This window comes from Mus caroli, unplaced genomic scaffold, assembly GCF_978045245.1.
Source record: "Mus caroli unplaced genomic scaffold, Mus_caroli_1 scaffold_15, whole genome shotgun sequence".
Lineage (NCBI taxonomy): Eukaryota > Metazoa > Chordata > Mammalia > Rodentia > Muridae > Mus > Mus caroli.
The window spans coordinates 6,136,211-6,153,248 of record NW_028227270.1 but is presented as its reverse complement, the minus strand read 5'-3'; positions in this window follow the sequence as shown (position 1 = coordinate 6,153,248).

Below are 17,038 nucleotides of genomic sequence, written 5' to 3'. Positions count from 1 at the left end.
CTCTGCTATCTAAATTGGTCACATTTTTCTACATATTGCCTTATTCTCTTAATATTACAAAATAGGTTACAAAAGAAATGATTTAAGCTGTTACTTGTGCACCAGAATTTGTCCTCCTGTGATGGATAACACTCCTGTCCTTTAACAGAAAATGGAAAGCAAAAGACAACGAGGTAGATTCAGCAATGCCTCTCATTTTTCTTCTTCTCGTTTGGTGCTCATAGTTATCCATTTTTGGGTGGCTAATTGCTTCAGATCCACAGGCAAAGTAGGAAGCAGGAGACCAGGTCTTCTCGGAATTTGTTTTGCCCTGAATTGGTCCCTCATCCAATTGTATTAAAAATAATCCCCATAATGTCATTAACCTGATAGCTACACTAACAAGAGGAAAAGAATATGCAACACACACACACACACAAACACACACACACACACACATTTGTGTGGTTAAGCACCATATATTGTATACTTAGCCTCATTTCCTTCTTATGTTCCTGAGGTCAAACCTGTTACTCTTGATACATCTTATAAGCTAGTCAGCCCTCTCTCTCAAGATTCATTACTGCATACTTTTTTTCATGGCATTTTGCCTTTGAGTTCTCTTTTCATCCCTTTGCATGTTAAAAGGATGGCAATTATGATACAGAACATGTACCTCCTTGCAAAACCTTAGAGACTGAAAACTAGAGCCAGAAGGGTTCTTTAAAAGTGTTCCACTGTGCCACTGCTTTCTACATATGAAGTAAGCTGCCTATGCTAGCAGTCAAGGAGCTAATGGAAAGTCTTATGGAGCTGACAGCAAAGCTGAGATGCATTAGCTGATATCCTCAAATGATGCCCGTGGCCTCTGTACCCTGTCTTTTGTTCTTGCACATAGGATATCTCCTTCCCAAAACTTATCACAAAGAGTCTTGAAGTTCCTGTGGAAAGAACCTTGGACTCGATTTTTCTCATTGGCACATCTTTGTTTTCTTCCTCCCCTTGAGTTCCCCTCAATCTGTCCACCAGTTCTCCTCCCACCCACCTCACATGCTAAGTGCTACTGTGAGTGGATGAGGGTGGATCTGCTGGAACATGGGTAGTTTCTCAGGGGTCATATCTATGAAGAAACTGACTGTCTGCCAACAGCCATCAGTTGTTAATAGCTATTTCAACTAGGGGTGGGACTTCATGAGTCCCTCCCATGCTCAGGCTGGGATTTTTGCCTGCCTTGATTTTGGGCAAGCCTTGTACTGCTGATGTGTTTATGTTTTTCTCGTCTCAATATTGACCCTTATAGCATGATCCACGTCCTCTACCCTGTCCTCCAATTCTGAGTTCCTCCCCACACTGTCCTCCAGCAGCATGACTTACGCTACCTGTTAAGCTTTCCTCTCAGTTTTTGTTTGTTTGTTTTGTCTTGATTTTATTTTTACTTACCAAGTTTGTTTGTTTAATAATTATTTGTAATTTCCAACACACTATAGGTTGGGGTTTCTTCAGAAATTCTTTTTTTGATGAATTTTATTTTCTTATCTTGGATTGGCTTTCTTTTTTTTTTTTAGAATTAAATTTTTTATTAGGTATTTTCCTCATTTATATTTCCAATGCTATCAAAAAAGTCCCCAATACAGTCCCCCCCCACTCCCCTACCCACCCACTCCCACTTTTTGGCCCTGGCGTTCCCCTGTTCTGGGACATATAAAGTTTGCAAGTCCAATGGGCCTCTCTTTCCAGTGATGGCCGACTAGGCCATCTTTTGATACATATGCAGCTAGAGTCAAGAGCTCCGGGGTACTGGTTAGTTCATAATGTTGTTCCACCTATAGGGTTGCAGATCCCTTTAGCTCCTTGGGTACTTTCTCTAGCTCCTCCATTGGGGGCCCTGTGATCCATACAATAGCTGACTGTGAGCATCCACTTCTGTGTTTGCTAGGCCCCAGCATAGTCTCACAAGAGACAGCTATATCTGGGTCCTTTCAGCAAAATCTTGCTAGTGTATGCAATGGTGTCAGCGTTTGGAAGCTGATTATGGGATGGATCCCTGGATATGGCAGTCTTTAGATGGTCCATCCTTTTGTCACAGCACCAAATGTTATCTCTGTAACTCTTTCCATGGGTGTTTTGTTCCCAATTCTAAGAAGGGGCACAGTGTCCACACTTTGGTCTTCGTTCTTCTTGAGTTTCATTCGTTTAACAAATTGTATCTTATATCTTGGGTATCCTAAGTTTTTGGGCTAATATTGGATTGGCTTTCTTATTTCACCTTTTGTTCTTTTGGAGTATATTTACATTGTCTTTGTATTGTTCGATTGTGATTATAAGAATTCCTTTAATTCTCTGTCTGGAAACTTATTTTCCTATGGGCACATTAGTGTGGATTTGTAATTTTTGGAGGAGACACATTATCTTGTCTTTTTTTTTATTATTGTATCATGTTTTACATTTATTTAAAAATTGTGTCTATGTATGTGTGTCTCTATGGGTCTATGTGTGAGTAGGTATTCATGTGGTTACCAATAGATGCCACAAAAGGGACTTTGTATCTTCAGAAGTTGGAGTTATATGTAATTGCTAGCCATTCTCCTAGGTTCTGGAAGCTCAATGGATCCTTTGCAAGAGCAGCACGCATTCTTAACCACTGATCCACCTTTCCAACCACAACTGATTCACACTGTTTTTATTTCTGTACTGAGATTTGGGCATCTGAAGTTTGTTATTTGATCTTACTCTTTTTTTTTTAATTTTTATTTTAATTAGGTATTTTCTTCATTTACATTTCCAATGCTATCCCAAAAGTCCCCATACCCTCCCCCCTACTCCCCTACCCACCCACTCCCACTTCTTGACCCTGGTGTTCCCCTGTACTGGGGCATATAAAGTTTGCAAGACCAATGGGCCTCTCTTTCCACTGATGGCCAATCTAGGCCATCTTTTGATACATACGCAGCTAGAGACACGAGCTCTGGGGGTGGTGGTGTAATGGTTAGTTCATATTGTTGTTCCACCTATAGGATTGCAGACCCCTTTAGCTCCTTGGGTACTTTTTTTTTTCTTTTTCAAGTTTTACCTTTCTGTTTTCAGTGTTTACAATGTTCAGGAGGGGACTAACTCATAGGAATGTTGGAATGCTTCTTTATTTTGTTTAGTATTGAGGGTTATAGGCTCTGTCCCAAGTCTTCTCATGGTTACCAGCTGCTGTCTAGTGCTTGAGGCTGTTTAGAATGAGTTCCCCTACACCATGGCCTGATTCTGGCATCTCAAGGTCTCATGGGGCAGCTAGAGGCTCCCTAACAGGTAAACATCAGGATTTTGGTGGGTTCTAAAAGGAGAGGGGGTAGCCAGAAGATGTCAGTGGTCCATGGGAATCAGTACCAGGACTTGGGAATAATTCCAGTGGGAGACAGCAAAGTGTGGGTCTTTATTTTCTACCACAGTCTCTGGCTACCTAAGGTGGCTGGTGGGGTAGGTCCTGGGTGGGAGGATAGTTGTGCTCTGGGAGTCAAGATGAAAAGAAAAGGGGCCATCAGTAAGTGGCAGTACCTGGCAGGTATCTAATAGGCTGATTATTAAATGATTATTAAGAACTTAAGTTCCTGTGGTTATTAAATATTATTAAGATCATACCTTAGGGAGGAAAAGGGTTATATTATAACTCAGCTGAGTTACACTCCTAAATGTTTTTATGAAAAACTTTAAACATACAAAAATTCAAAAGGTTTCTACAAGTTAGACCTATTTTCTCTACTTCTATTAATTTCTTGATTAATTTTCCCACATTTGATTAATCGTATATATATCCATCATCCCTTTAGCTAATCATCAATCTTTTTATTCTGTCAAATATGGATGATTTTACCAATAAACACTAGAGTTTAATATTTGCTTATCATTTAAAAAAGTGTTCTGAACTGAATATACACAGTATTTGAGGTTTGACCCATGGAGCGGTTAAATTATATTTAAGTTTAGTGTTTGAAGTTGGACCAATGGAACAATTACATTATTCTAATAAATACTAAACCTGTGGATGGTATTAATGATGAGTTTTAAAGCAAGTTGAAAAGCTTACCATTATTAATAGTGTTCATCTTTATAGTCACCCTATCAGCAAAGTTTCTTTTCTTTTTCTCTTTTCTTTTCTTTTCTTTTCTTTTCTTTTCTTTTCTTTTCTTTTCTTTTCTTTTCTTTTCTTTTCTTTTCTTTTCTTTTCTTCTCTTCTCTTCTCTTCTCTTCTCTTCTCTTCTCTTCTCTTCTCTTCTCTTCTTTTTCTTTTTTTAATCTACATCTATATTGTGGATAGTAGCATTTGTTTTTTGTTATTTTTATTATTTTTTATTTTATTACATATTTTCTTTATTTACATTTCAAATGCTATCCCGAAAGTTCCCTATACCCTCCCCCTGCCCTGCTCCCCTACCCACCCACTCCCACTTCTTGGCCCTGGTGTTCCCCTGTACTGGGGCATATAAAGTTTGCAAGATCTAGGGGCCTCTCTTCCCAATGATGGCCAACTAGGCCATCAAAGTATTCCATGATAATACCAAATTTACACAATATCTTTCTATGATGTAGCAAAGTTTCTTTAGAATTAGAAAAGTCATATTTGTCCCAGTAGTCTGAGGTCAAGGTAAGAATTAATGGAAAGTATAAATTGTGATGAATCCTAGCGCTTTCCCAGCAAAGATTAGAGCAAGATGATGAAGTCAGAGAGACCACTTCACTGCTTTGAAAAGTCTCAGGATCGTTTCCCCCTATGCTTTCAATAGGTTATGAAACTTATATTCTTCCCATTAGTTGAAGAAAAGACTGTCTAAATCATTCAAAGTAGTGCATTGATATAACTGTCTTACCATATTTGTCGATATGCTTGTGCAAGCAAACCCTTGTGATTTTAACTGTTGCCTACCACTTGAAAGCCTTCATGGCTCACACAATGCTCATAGCATCTTAACTCTCCACTAATGCTCACATAAAAAGAGAGCAAACACTTCCTTATTCTGATGGTAATATGGTAAATTACTGGAAACTGCTTGATGTAGCATTTAGTGATCAAAATATGTTATATCTTCATTGTTTCCTCTTCTCTTTCATCTTTTCTCTTATTAGGAGGCAGAATGGCCTTCCGTCAGACTTATGACTACAGAGGTTTTTTTTTTTTTTCTTCAGTTTTTTTTTTCTTCAGTTTTTTTTTTTCTTCAGTTTTTTTTTTTTTTTTTTTTTTTTTGAGACAGGGTTTCTCTGTATAGCCCTGGCTGTCCTGGAACTCACTTTGTAGACCAGGCTGGCCTCGAACTCAGAAATCTGCCTGTCTCTGCCTCCCGAGTGCTGGGATTAAAGACGTGCGCCACACCCGGCTTTTTTCTTCAGCTCTTACGTGGGAAATCTTCACAATAACTGAGAGAGTTGAGAGGGTATATGGAACACACTTGTAGCAAGTTCTTGATAATGTCTAGATGAAACCTGGTTTGATTTTTTTCCCTCTATGAGTTTTTATCCTTGGTTATCTTGAGGTGTATTGCAGGGAAATCAATGCTACCTGAGTTTCCAGACAGCTGAAGCACAAGTGCAGAGCTTGCCCCAAAGATTGTGGATAGTAGCATTTGTTTCAGTTTTCTTAGACATAGAAAAAAGTAGCCAACCTTAAAGTAACATAGAGGTAACTGAACAATACAAGGCATATTTCCAAAGTTCTCACATTAATCTTGAAGAAAACAATGGCAGACTGTGGCTAGCATAGAAAGGATGCTACACGAGCAAAGAGGAACAAGATAGTTATTCTTTTCTCTACCTGTATTGTCTTTCTCAGAATACTAATGGGACCATAGTAATAGGATACATTTAAACAAGATAAGTCCTTGCTCTCGTCCTTGTCCTCCTCTTCCTCTTCTACCTTGGAAGCCTATAGTTGTTACCAGGGTTGTGTGGCCCCTCCTGCTTTATGGCACTCCACAGGCTTCGAGCTCCCCTTCTCTAGTGATAGAACACAGTCTAGATTAGCAATTTTAATACAAATTTGAGGATCTAACATTTTAATGTTGAATTTCAGGTAATTTTGGTTTCTGTTGAGTAAAAAAGGCAATGATGTGGCTTTCCATTTAGCACAGGACAAATAAAGTTTATAGGCTAAAGTCAAATGAGTTGTCTGTGGTGGATCAAGATCTAATTTGGAGACAGAACAGAAAACTAAAGTTGTGTAAATCTGTGTCCACACTTCTGTTGTGACTTACAGAGGGTTCTAAAGAGGCTAGTACATCACCCAATCTGGACAGGCTTTGCTCAGTGGCAGGCAGGAGATGATTAGCACTGAGTGTTGGAAACACAGGTGGTCATTCTTACAAGTGGCCAGCGTGGTAAGAGTTCATAGTCTGGAATCTAATTGTTCTTTGGTTTTATGACTGAATCATATTAATTTGGTATTTGGAGCAATCTGAGGTCTTTTACTTCAGAAGACAATACAGAAGATCAAGGTGAGGTGTACTGAGATAGTCCAAGGTCCTGGATCGCATTCCCCAGGCCCTGAACACAGGCGAACATAGCTGAACTCATATTTCTGGAGACCAATAGTATTGGCTTCCACTAACTAGTGTCTAAAAGTTACCATAGTGTTTTGAATATATAAAAATTAATATGTTTAATTAACCAATCTCTGGTATCCATGAATATAGACTTATTTAAAAATAGTCTTTGCAGATGTAAGTAACATTAATCTATCAATGTAAGATCATTCTTCATTTTGAATAAGCCCTAAATCTAACAAAAATTATCCTTATAAGTGAAGAGATGTATAGACACAGAGGGACACTATTCTATAACAATAGAGGCAGAAATTAGAATTATGCAGGTAGAAGCCAAATGCCACCAGTGTCTGCTGGAATGTACCAGGGTCTAGGTGGTTCGGCATATTGATTCAGCATTTCAAGAAGCACTATTCATAAACTTTGTAGTTGCCTCTCTAGCATTCAGAACTCACAGAAAACACATCCTTGTTGTGTTGAGCCACCTTGTAGTGAACTGAAGACCCAGGCCCTCTAAAGCTCTAGGAGTAAAATACAAATGGAAGTACCTTATGATTAGAATAACTATACATCTTAAATAGCACATTTACTAGAAAATATAAAGAAATTCAAACCTCTTCTACATTAGAATCAATTCCAATATTCACTCAGATTATTATTTACTCATTAATTTTTATTCAGTACCATCCAACTCTTCAGATGTTTATCAGTTGTTTACTTCTATTTACTTGGGAAGAGATGATCAATACAAAGAAAGGATGAGACAGCAATCCTGTCTGCACATATATGTTAGTATCATCAACAGGAGCCTTTAAAAATGAATCCAATAAATCCGTAATTGTAGGTGACAAAAGTGTTGATGACACTTCATCCTTTTCTCCTGTAGCCCCTGCGAGCTCATTTGATTCTTTATTATAATGACGATTGCTTGTTGTATAGAATAAGGGAGAATACAAATTGAAAAGTGACTCTATTTGAATGAAATCAGGTTACTGAAAGGAACCCCGTTGGATTCCACCTTGATCATGGCTGGCTACATCTACATTTGAGCTTTGAATTTACACTTAATGGGGAATCAAAGCAGTTCAATGCCCAACACAGATTTGTGCTGTCACTTGATACATAATTGAAAATAGATAACCTCAGTGGCATAGCCCCAAGCTTAGAATACTTAATGTCTTTTCCCCAGCAGTGCAAACTGACTTAGAAAGAGCTGGAAAACTGATTGTGTTTTGCATAGATTATGTAGAGGTACAACCACTGTGAAGAGGATTTTCATGTTGGAAATCTGAGCATCACAAAGACCAGGAATAAGTACAATGTGTATGTGCAGGTGTGTGTGTGTGTGTGTGTGTGTGCGCACGCACACATGCACGCACTATATTTTTATATTTTCCTACTTATCATTTGTGAGGTATCTAAATTATTACTGTAGCTGGCTTCATTTCTTTCTTAGATTACACTGTGACATCGGACAACATGCCCAACTTTTTACCTTCTCCAAATATATGCAGAACAGGAGCGACGCTATTTAAAACAAAATAATAATAAGGGAACCAGCCAGAAGCTTTGACAGGCAGGGAGACAGTAAGACTGCTTTACTTTGCAAGAAAAAAAATCTGTGCTATGAAGACCTTCTAGCTCTAGTTGTGAAACAGGAATTGGCTGGGGTCACACTAATGCCCAGCTCACTGCAGATAGTTCTGCAGCTCGGTGTGGAGGAATCTGGGAAGTACAGAGGATTGGACCTTACTAGAAATCGAAAAAGCCAAAAATGATTGGTTTAACTGCTATCTTAGACGAGTATTCTAGTGCTTAAAACAGGTTAAAAGCTTGTGGCTCCCACTACAGAAGCAATCAGGGAGAAGCCAGCTTGGGTTCTTTCACATAATGTTTGAAACTGTGTCATTAGAATAAGTCTGGGTTTTTTGAATGTCAAAATCTGTGAAAGAGCCATTTTGGTCAAAGACGATGCTAGAGCCCGTGAATAGGGAACCTTGTAGGAGACTCTACAGGTTTGTCTCTGTGGATTCAGCTCAGAACACTCCTAGAACTGGAATGTCTAACTTCATAAGCTCACCAGGGCTTGTCCTGGACTACCTACCCAAGCCTTGTTGGCACAGAAGGCAAACTTGTCTGGCATTTGCAGGCAGAGTTCCAACAGCCAACCATGAGATACAGGAAGGAAGGCCCCTGATGCTGCTCTCAGGCCTCAGGTTTCAAAGTTCAGAAAAAAAGAGGTATAAGTTAATATCACCTTTGTTATTTACAAAGAAACAAAAATATCAAAATTCTGACTTGAGGCCTTTTGAAATTCCATGTAGGTTTAGAATTGCTTATTTATTTAATACGTGGGTCTTCAGAAATTTTCTTTGGTAGATGGTAAAATCCTCCAGCCACTGAAGACAGCTTAAATGGATGGGTGGGAAAGAAAAATAAATCATTTTGATTATAGGTCCATTACATACTGTGATGGTTATTCTTGCTTGTCAACTTGACTGTAGCTGTTCTTAACTGAAACATGAGTAGTTGGGGTACACCTGTGAGGGATCTTTTCTTAATTAAATCATTTGATATGGGAAGACCCACTTTTAATCTGGATCTTTTGAGGTGAAAACTCCTACTTTTAGCCAGGCTTGGTGGCACACGCCTTTAATCCCAGCACTTGGGAGGCAGAGGCAGGCGGATTTCTGAGTTCGAGGCCAGCCTGGTCTACAAAGTGAGTTCCAGGACAGCCAGGGCTACACAGAGAAACCCTGTCTCGAAAAACCAAAACAAACAAACAAACAAACAAAAACCAACCAACCAACCAACCAACCAACCAACCAACCAACCAAACAAACAAACAAACAAAAAACCCAAGCAAACAAAGTCCTACTTTTAATCCAGTGCTTTTGAGGTGAGAGGATCTACATTTATTTGGGCCACACCGTCTGCTAGTAGTCTATATAAAGGATGTGAAATAAGGAAGCTAGATCTTTGGCTTCTTGTCTCCCTCTCACTGTTAAATAATGCATTCCTTCACTGGCATTAAAGCTTACTTCTCTGAGATCCTGACCCATACTGAAGACAGACTGACACATCCAGCTACGTGAACTGAGTCACTTGAACAACTACTGAGTATTTTGGGACATTCCGATGCAGAACAGCCATTTTTTTTTTTTTTTTTTTGGAACAAGCTGGATAACAGCCTGTAAACCATTCTAACCATTTTTAATAAAAAAATAAAAGATATATATGTATATATAACTTATATATAATAATTCTAATCATTCTATAATCATTCTAATATCTTATAGCATTTCAAACGCTATCCCGAAAGTCCCCTATACCCTTCCCCGGCCCAGCTCCCCTACCCACCCACTCCCACTTCTTGGCCCTGGCGTTCCCCTGTATTGAGGCATATAAAGTTCTCTAGCTCTTCCAATGGGGGCCCTGTGTTCCATCCAATAGCTGAGCATCCACTTCTGTGTTTGCCAGGCCCCGGAATAGCCTCACAATAGACAGCTATATCAGAGTTCTTTCAGCAAAATCTTGCTGGCCTATGCAATGGTGTCAGCGTTTGGAGGCTGATTATGGGATGGATCCCTGGGTGTGGCAGTCTCTAGATGGTCCATCCTTTGATCTCAGCTACAAACTTTGTCTCTGTAACTCCTTCCATGGGTGTTTTGTTCCCAATTCTAAGAAGGGGCAAAGTGTCCACACTTTGGTCTTCGTTCTTCTTGAGTTTCATGTGTTTTGCAAATTGTATCTTGTATCTTGGGTATTCTAAGTTTCCTGGCTAATATCCACTTATCAGTGAGTACATATCATGTGAGTTCTTTTGTGATTGGGTTACCTCACTCAGGATGATGCCCTCCAGATCCATCCATTTGCCTAGGAATTTCATAAATTCACTTTTTAAATAGCTGAATAGTATTCCATTGTGTAAATGTACCACATTTTCTGTATCCATTCCTCTGTTGAGGGACATCTTGGTTCTTTCCAGCTTCTGGTTATTATAAATAAGGCTGCTATGAACATAGTGGAGCATGTGTCCTTATTACCAGTTGGAACATCATCTGGGTATATGCCCAGGAGAGGTATTGCTGGATCTACCGGTAGTACTATGTCCAGTTTTCTGAGGAACCGTCAGACTAATTTCCAGAGTGGTTGTACAAGCTTGCAATCCCCCCATCAATGGAGGAGTGTTCCTCTTTCTCCACATCTTGCCCGCATCACGCCTTTCATCAACTTTTATGTATAGTAGGGAATGTAATTCATTGAGGGAAATACAAATACCTAGTTAATTCCACACATTTTCTGCTTAATAGTGCAGTATTAGGATTTTCCTCTGTAGCAATTGTGTTGTCTAAAATACAATGTTACTTCTTCCAAGAAGTATCCAAGAAAAGACCACTCCTGTAGGAGTAAGGAACTGTCCTCAGTGCTGAAAATGTATCGCTACCCTATCCCCTAACCCATTGCAGGGAGCTTTATGCAAGCTTGATATATATGGAAAAAGACAGAAAGTGAAAATAGAAGAAGTAGTTATTTTGGAGGTCTCATCATATCTGAGGCTTTCTAATAAGTGTGGTTCATGTATTTTTTAATGTGTGTGTGTCTGTGTGTATTGCATGTGTGAATGAACGTATGTTTGTGTGTGTGTACATGTATATTTGGTAAGCATGTGTGTATGTATGTGTGTGCATGTGTACATATGATGTATGTATATGCCTGAGGTTGATATCAGATGCCCTTTTCTATTGCTTTTGAAGTTATTTTGGGGTTGGATCCTTCCCTGAGCCCAGAAGTCACTGGATGGATAGACCGTCTGGACATATAGCTTTGGGGATCTGCTTTCATCTGCTCCCCAATGCCCAGCATTCAGCTTGCAGATGAGTGCCACTATACCCAGCCTTTTACATGCTGGGAATCTGACTTTGCACAGTGGGGACTTCACAAGAAAATTTTGATAATCATTTTTTGCTCTCAAATCGTTTCTATGTTTCTATATCCACACATATATATCCACATATAATTATTATGTGTATGTGTATATGCAGAAGAGGGAGTGGTGATAAAGAAAAGATATATCTTTAATAAAAGGGTAGAACATATTTCTAATCAGGGTGACCTTTGGTTAGATTTGGATATAGAAATAAAGAAAGAAGATTTTCCAGCGTCAGCACACTGAGGTGGCAATGTCTTTCTCTTGCTCAAGAACAGAGTCATAGGGGACAAAGAAGTTGGCTGCTCAGTACAGACAGTGAGGACCTGGAGGTATTGGAAAAATCAAACTGATAAAAAGTCTTTGGAATCTTAGTAAGAGTTTTGGATTTTGCTATAAATACTACAAAATAACTTGAAGAATTTTAAATAAAGAATGTTGCACTATCACTTATTTCAATTTTTTTTGAAGGGGTAGGGATTGAACCCCAAGATTTATGAATAAGAGATTGGCATAGGACCTGTAAGCCATAACCTTAGCAGTTTGCTCTCATTTACCTAATACTTTGAACTATTGTGACACAATTATCTGTTTGAGAACATCCCTTGTACGTTAGATTATTCAGAAAAATTTCACCCCGTCATTTTCTCTTCTTTCTGATAATATGAAAAGGTGGATGAATGTAGCCATAAACCTAAAAGCATTAACTAATCTCATGCTGTATTCACTTAACCATCTTAGAAAAAAAATGAATTCTATTTTGTTTTGAAGGATTTACAAATATGAATTGAAACAATTACTTTCGACTCTCATGGCAAACAGGTTTGTTTTCATGTCTGAAGACACTGTGACAAGTGTTCCTGATTCCAAAAGATATTTATGTCTCATCTCATGAAAATCATTTGGAAACCCATTCTCTGCCTGTCCAGTGAGACCAACCTTTTCCCCGTTAAATGCTATGAATATTTCAGACTTTTGCCTACCTTTATGAATGATCATGACCCAGAAGCAGAAATACTGACGTGTGTGGGTGGTGGTGCTTCTGGTGAAAAGATTTAAAGAAAAAGTCAACCAAAACAAAACACCAAACAACAGCAACGAACACCAGATTAAAGCATAGCCTGAAAGTCAGTTAGGCTGCAGCCGCAAGGTGACTGGGGGCACAGATCACAAGGAGTGCAAACTAAAATGGAAGACAAGCCGGAGTGGACAACAAGGACCAGAAAATCATAGCTCACTCTGGGTTTCTCTCTGAAGCGATGAGAATTCAGGATACAGAACCCCTGATGGTTGATACTAGAAACATTAATGTCACAAACAGAAAGGGAAGTTTACTGACAAAAAAAAGTTTACTATAAAGTACAAAGAATTGGAAAACTGGTTAAAAAAGAATCTTTGAGGAAATCATAATAAAATTGGTTAGAAAATCTGCAAATGGTAAAACTGAGACATGAAGCAGACTCTGCTCATAAATGAGGATAGTCTCAACTAACGTCACTTTAATTTTGATAGTTTATCTGCTTTAGATATTCAAGGTTCTGTCTGTGTTCTTCAAAGGTGAATTTTATATCCACTTTGGGCATGTAAAATCTCCTCATTTGTTTAATGTGTTCTTATCTCTTTGAATCACATAGGCTCTGATTCAATTAGGTAGATGGTGACTCCAGAGTTTCCTTTAGATTTATGGAAACCTATTTATCATTTTAAAAACAAATCAGATAAGGAAAAGTCTGCTCAATGAAACACAGCCATTTATCATTTTAAGGGGAGGGAAACTTGCTTGCTGTTTTATGACTGCTGTTAATCCAAATTATCTTACAGGTGTTTTAAAGATCTGTCTAGATCTGATAAGTCCCTTCTATTTGGAATAAATTGGTTCTATCCTCCCAGAGAGGATAACTATGCCATATGCCCCAACTGCACACAGACATCAGCAGACCCTGGGGGTCTGCCCATGAAACACAGTGGGCTGCTGAGTTTAGGCGAAGGAGTGTCTCCAGCTAAGATAGCTTTCTAGCAAGCAGATGATTATTAGTAATTATTTTAGACCTCGATGCTAATCATAAAGGAGGCTATTATCAGGTAATGGATTAAATGAGGTGACTCACAGTCATATAATTTTTTTTTAATGTGAAAGAAGAAAAATAGCCCATGGTAGATCAACTGTTGTCAAATCTTAATACAGCACAGAAGATACCCTTATATGGGGTCTGGAGGCTATAAGCTTTCTTTTGATTAACTATGAAAGGCTTGGGATGGCTTTCCTCTTAATTGGAAATGTACTCTTACATTTAAAAATGCAGAGATGAAACGATTTTGCTGCGGAAGGATTGCCACTTCAAAAGGATAAATGAGATGTGTGAAACCTTACAAGTCGTTGGTGTAACTCTGCGTGAAAACCCATCTCTTCCAAAGTGAGATTTCCCATTCTACTGATTGATGTCTGACTTTCTTCCCTCCATCTCATCTCACTGTACTCACTCATCTCATCATACTGTTATTTGTAGACTTGCAGAACCAATATGATAGTGACTGTGTTATATGGAATGGACAATATCAACTGCTCCAGGGGAGGATCTATACAGCTACTAGAGATGGAAGAAGTCTTAGTGTCATCTGAAATGACACCTGTAAAGTCCCAACAATGTGACAGTTCATATTTGAGCTGAACAAGGAGGACCTCAGTGAGCATGTTAAACTGTATGGGGAAGAGCCTACGAGGCCTCAGCTGTACACAAAGAACTACACACAACTGAGCAAAGCCAGGGGAAGAAGAGTGGTGGGAAGAGCAGACCCACCAAAGTGATTTGTCCAAAGCCAATGCTAGCTCTGAAAACACACATACAAGTAACATTATATAGACTCAACAGAGGTGTGCATGTGTGGCTGTGTGTATCAGATTCATATATATGTGAATATATATCATATATATGAATACACACATATGATGGGAGAAAAAGAAAGGGAGAAAAGAAATGTAATTAAAATATAATCTCAAAAATAACAAAAAGGAAGAATAAAACAAGCAATATATTACTATGTGTTTTAGGGTTTGTCTCAAATTTATGATCCTCTCTCCTAGCCCTGTGAGTAATGAGACTCCTGGCATGCATCACTATACTGGGCTCAGGCTAAATATTCTAAAATGATGAAAAGGGGTGGGGACTTAGCTCTGTGGCAGGTCGCTTGCTGACTAAGCATAAAGCTTATATTCTAATCCTGGGCATTGAAGAAAGAAACAACAGGCAAAGCCATGGGAGCTAAAGGGGTGAGAAGAGCATGGTAGATTACACTCACAAGAACCTGATTCTGTTTATCATTCTGTTTCCCAAACATTAAAAAAAAATCCCTGTCATTTTCAGGAAAATAGATGCAAGTGGACATAATGATATTAAGGAAATTAAGTCAGCTTCAGAAAGACAGATAGCATGCTTTTTCTCATTTGTGGCTCCTAGATCTTCTAGACACATAAAATTATACACGCCAAGGATATGAACATGGAAGCAAAGCTGTCTAGAGAACAAAGGAGTCTTGGAAGACTGCAGAAAAGGTTGTTGGGAATATGATCCAAATTATATCTTCATACGGAGAGGGGTGCGTATCACCCTTTGTAATAATTAAAAAAAAAAAAGATCTTCCTCACAAATGTGAAGTAAATGTCACATGGAAAACCTATGAGAGCTGACGGCCAGTGTATTGAATATGTAAACATGTCTCTGCATTTACTTCTCAGGATTCCAAATGGCACTATAAAGAAACCTATATTTTTTAATCAGTTATGTCTCCTATTTATTTTAATATTTATTTATACATACCAGTATTGCAGTAACAATTACTGAATATAACTGCATCACTGAAGACCCCCCTAGGATAGCTAAGCTAAGCTGTCTTGGCCCATTCATGGAAGATGTGAGCGAAGCCAATACTACAGCACTCTAAAGTTACTTAAAGAAATGGCAACTATAAAATCTGGAGGGATTTTGCTCAGCCCACTGCATGTGCTTTGTGTTGAGCCCCAAAGCTCATTATGGGATGGACACCCTCTGACCGTGAGCAATTTTTGTTCCTTGAGGCTCACTGATACCGGCTATGGTTCTTCCATTGATTTGAGCATAATCTGTATGTTGCATCTTTATTGGATTGCCAGGATTCATTTAAAAGGAAATGTTTTTTATCCTTGCTGACTGGCTTTCACGGTGACATGTGTGTGTGTGTGTGTGTGTAGGGAGGGTAGTGTGCAGCCTAGCAAAGAGAACACTTTTAGTACTGCTCTTGGCTTTATGGCTGGAAGGGAGGACAGCTAAGGCACATTAGTGTTTTTGCTATTCAGAGGTCTGACTGCTTTAGCTAGGGGGCCTGGATTCATGATCCATTTTCTGTTTCCTGTCCGGAATCTATTTGATGCAATATGCTCTGTGTCTCTTTTCATTAGCTGGGACCTAGATGATGTCAGCTGAGAAAAGCAGTTGCTGATGTTATGAAATACTCACAGTGGCATGACAAAGATCCACTCTGTAGCCCTTTTACTTTGTCCCATTGTATATTTTACTATTGTGTTTTATGCCTGCAGCTTGGCTGTATTGAAAGGAAATATTTCAATTGGGTCCTGCTGTGTTTTTTTTTTTCTTCTTTCTTTAAGTTGCTTTTGAAAGAGACATAACAATGACTTCAATCTATGGCAAACTGACATTAACAGACGTGGGACAAATAACCACATTGAGGCACATGACAGTGATGCAGATATTTTACTCCAAACCATTCGCATGAACACACACACACACACACACACACACACACACACACACAGAGAGAGAGAGAGAGAGAGAGAGAGAGAGAGAGAGAGAGAGAGAGAGAGAGAGAGAGAGAGAGGTGATCCAGTCTAAGGGTAAGTGAGGCTTAACTTAACTTGCATTTCACAGGTAAATCATGTTTGATGATTATACATTATATCCCGCAGCAGAGTGTGAGGGATGTCTGGAGGTTAGGGTCCTACATGGAAGAGGTAAAACCATCCACTCAAGGGAAGAAGGGAGCTAGGTTCCTCTGCTGTTCTTCAAGGAAAATGGATTAGGGTTTACAGTAAAACAAATCTCATGCTTTCTTCCCTTTCAGGCGAGTCACAGTACCAGCAAACATGTTACTGAACACGTTGAAGTTCAGTCTTGCACTGCTGCTTCAAAATGATGCGAGAGACAGCATGAGAACAAACATGGTTTCTGGGGTCTCAACGTTGAGAAGCAGAGAAAATGATGACATTCAGAACCTGGGAAGCCGTTTATTTAAAAGACGTGGTGGAGATGAAAAGAAATGCTCAATACAAGGAAACACATTAGTGGATGGAACCCTGGCTGGTACAATCCTTTGTCATCAAATTTTAATTTCTAAATGAAATAATCAATTCCATAAACAAAGTGTGAAATCATTATCCTTGTAACACTGCGGCGTGCATAAAGGAAACAAATGGAAAAAGAACTCCACACATTAAATCTATATTAGCAGTAAGGGTTGTTTTACCACAGCGAAAAAGACAATTACTTATATAATAGGCATCAATGCTGAATAATTTAAATATATTTCGAAACCATGTAATTAGCAATATTGAGCCTTCATT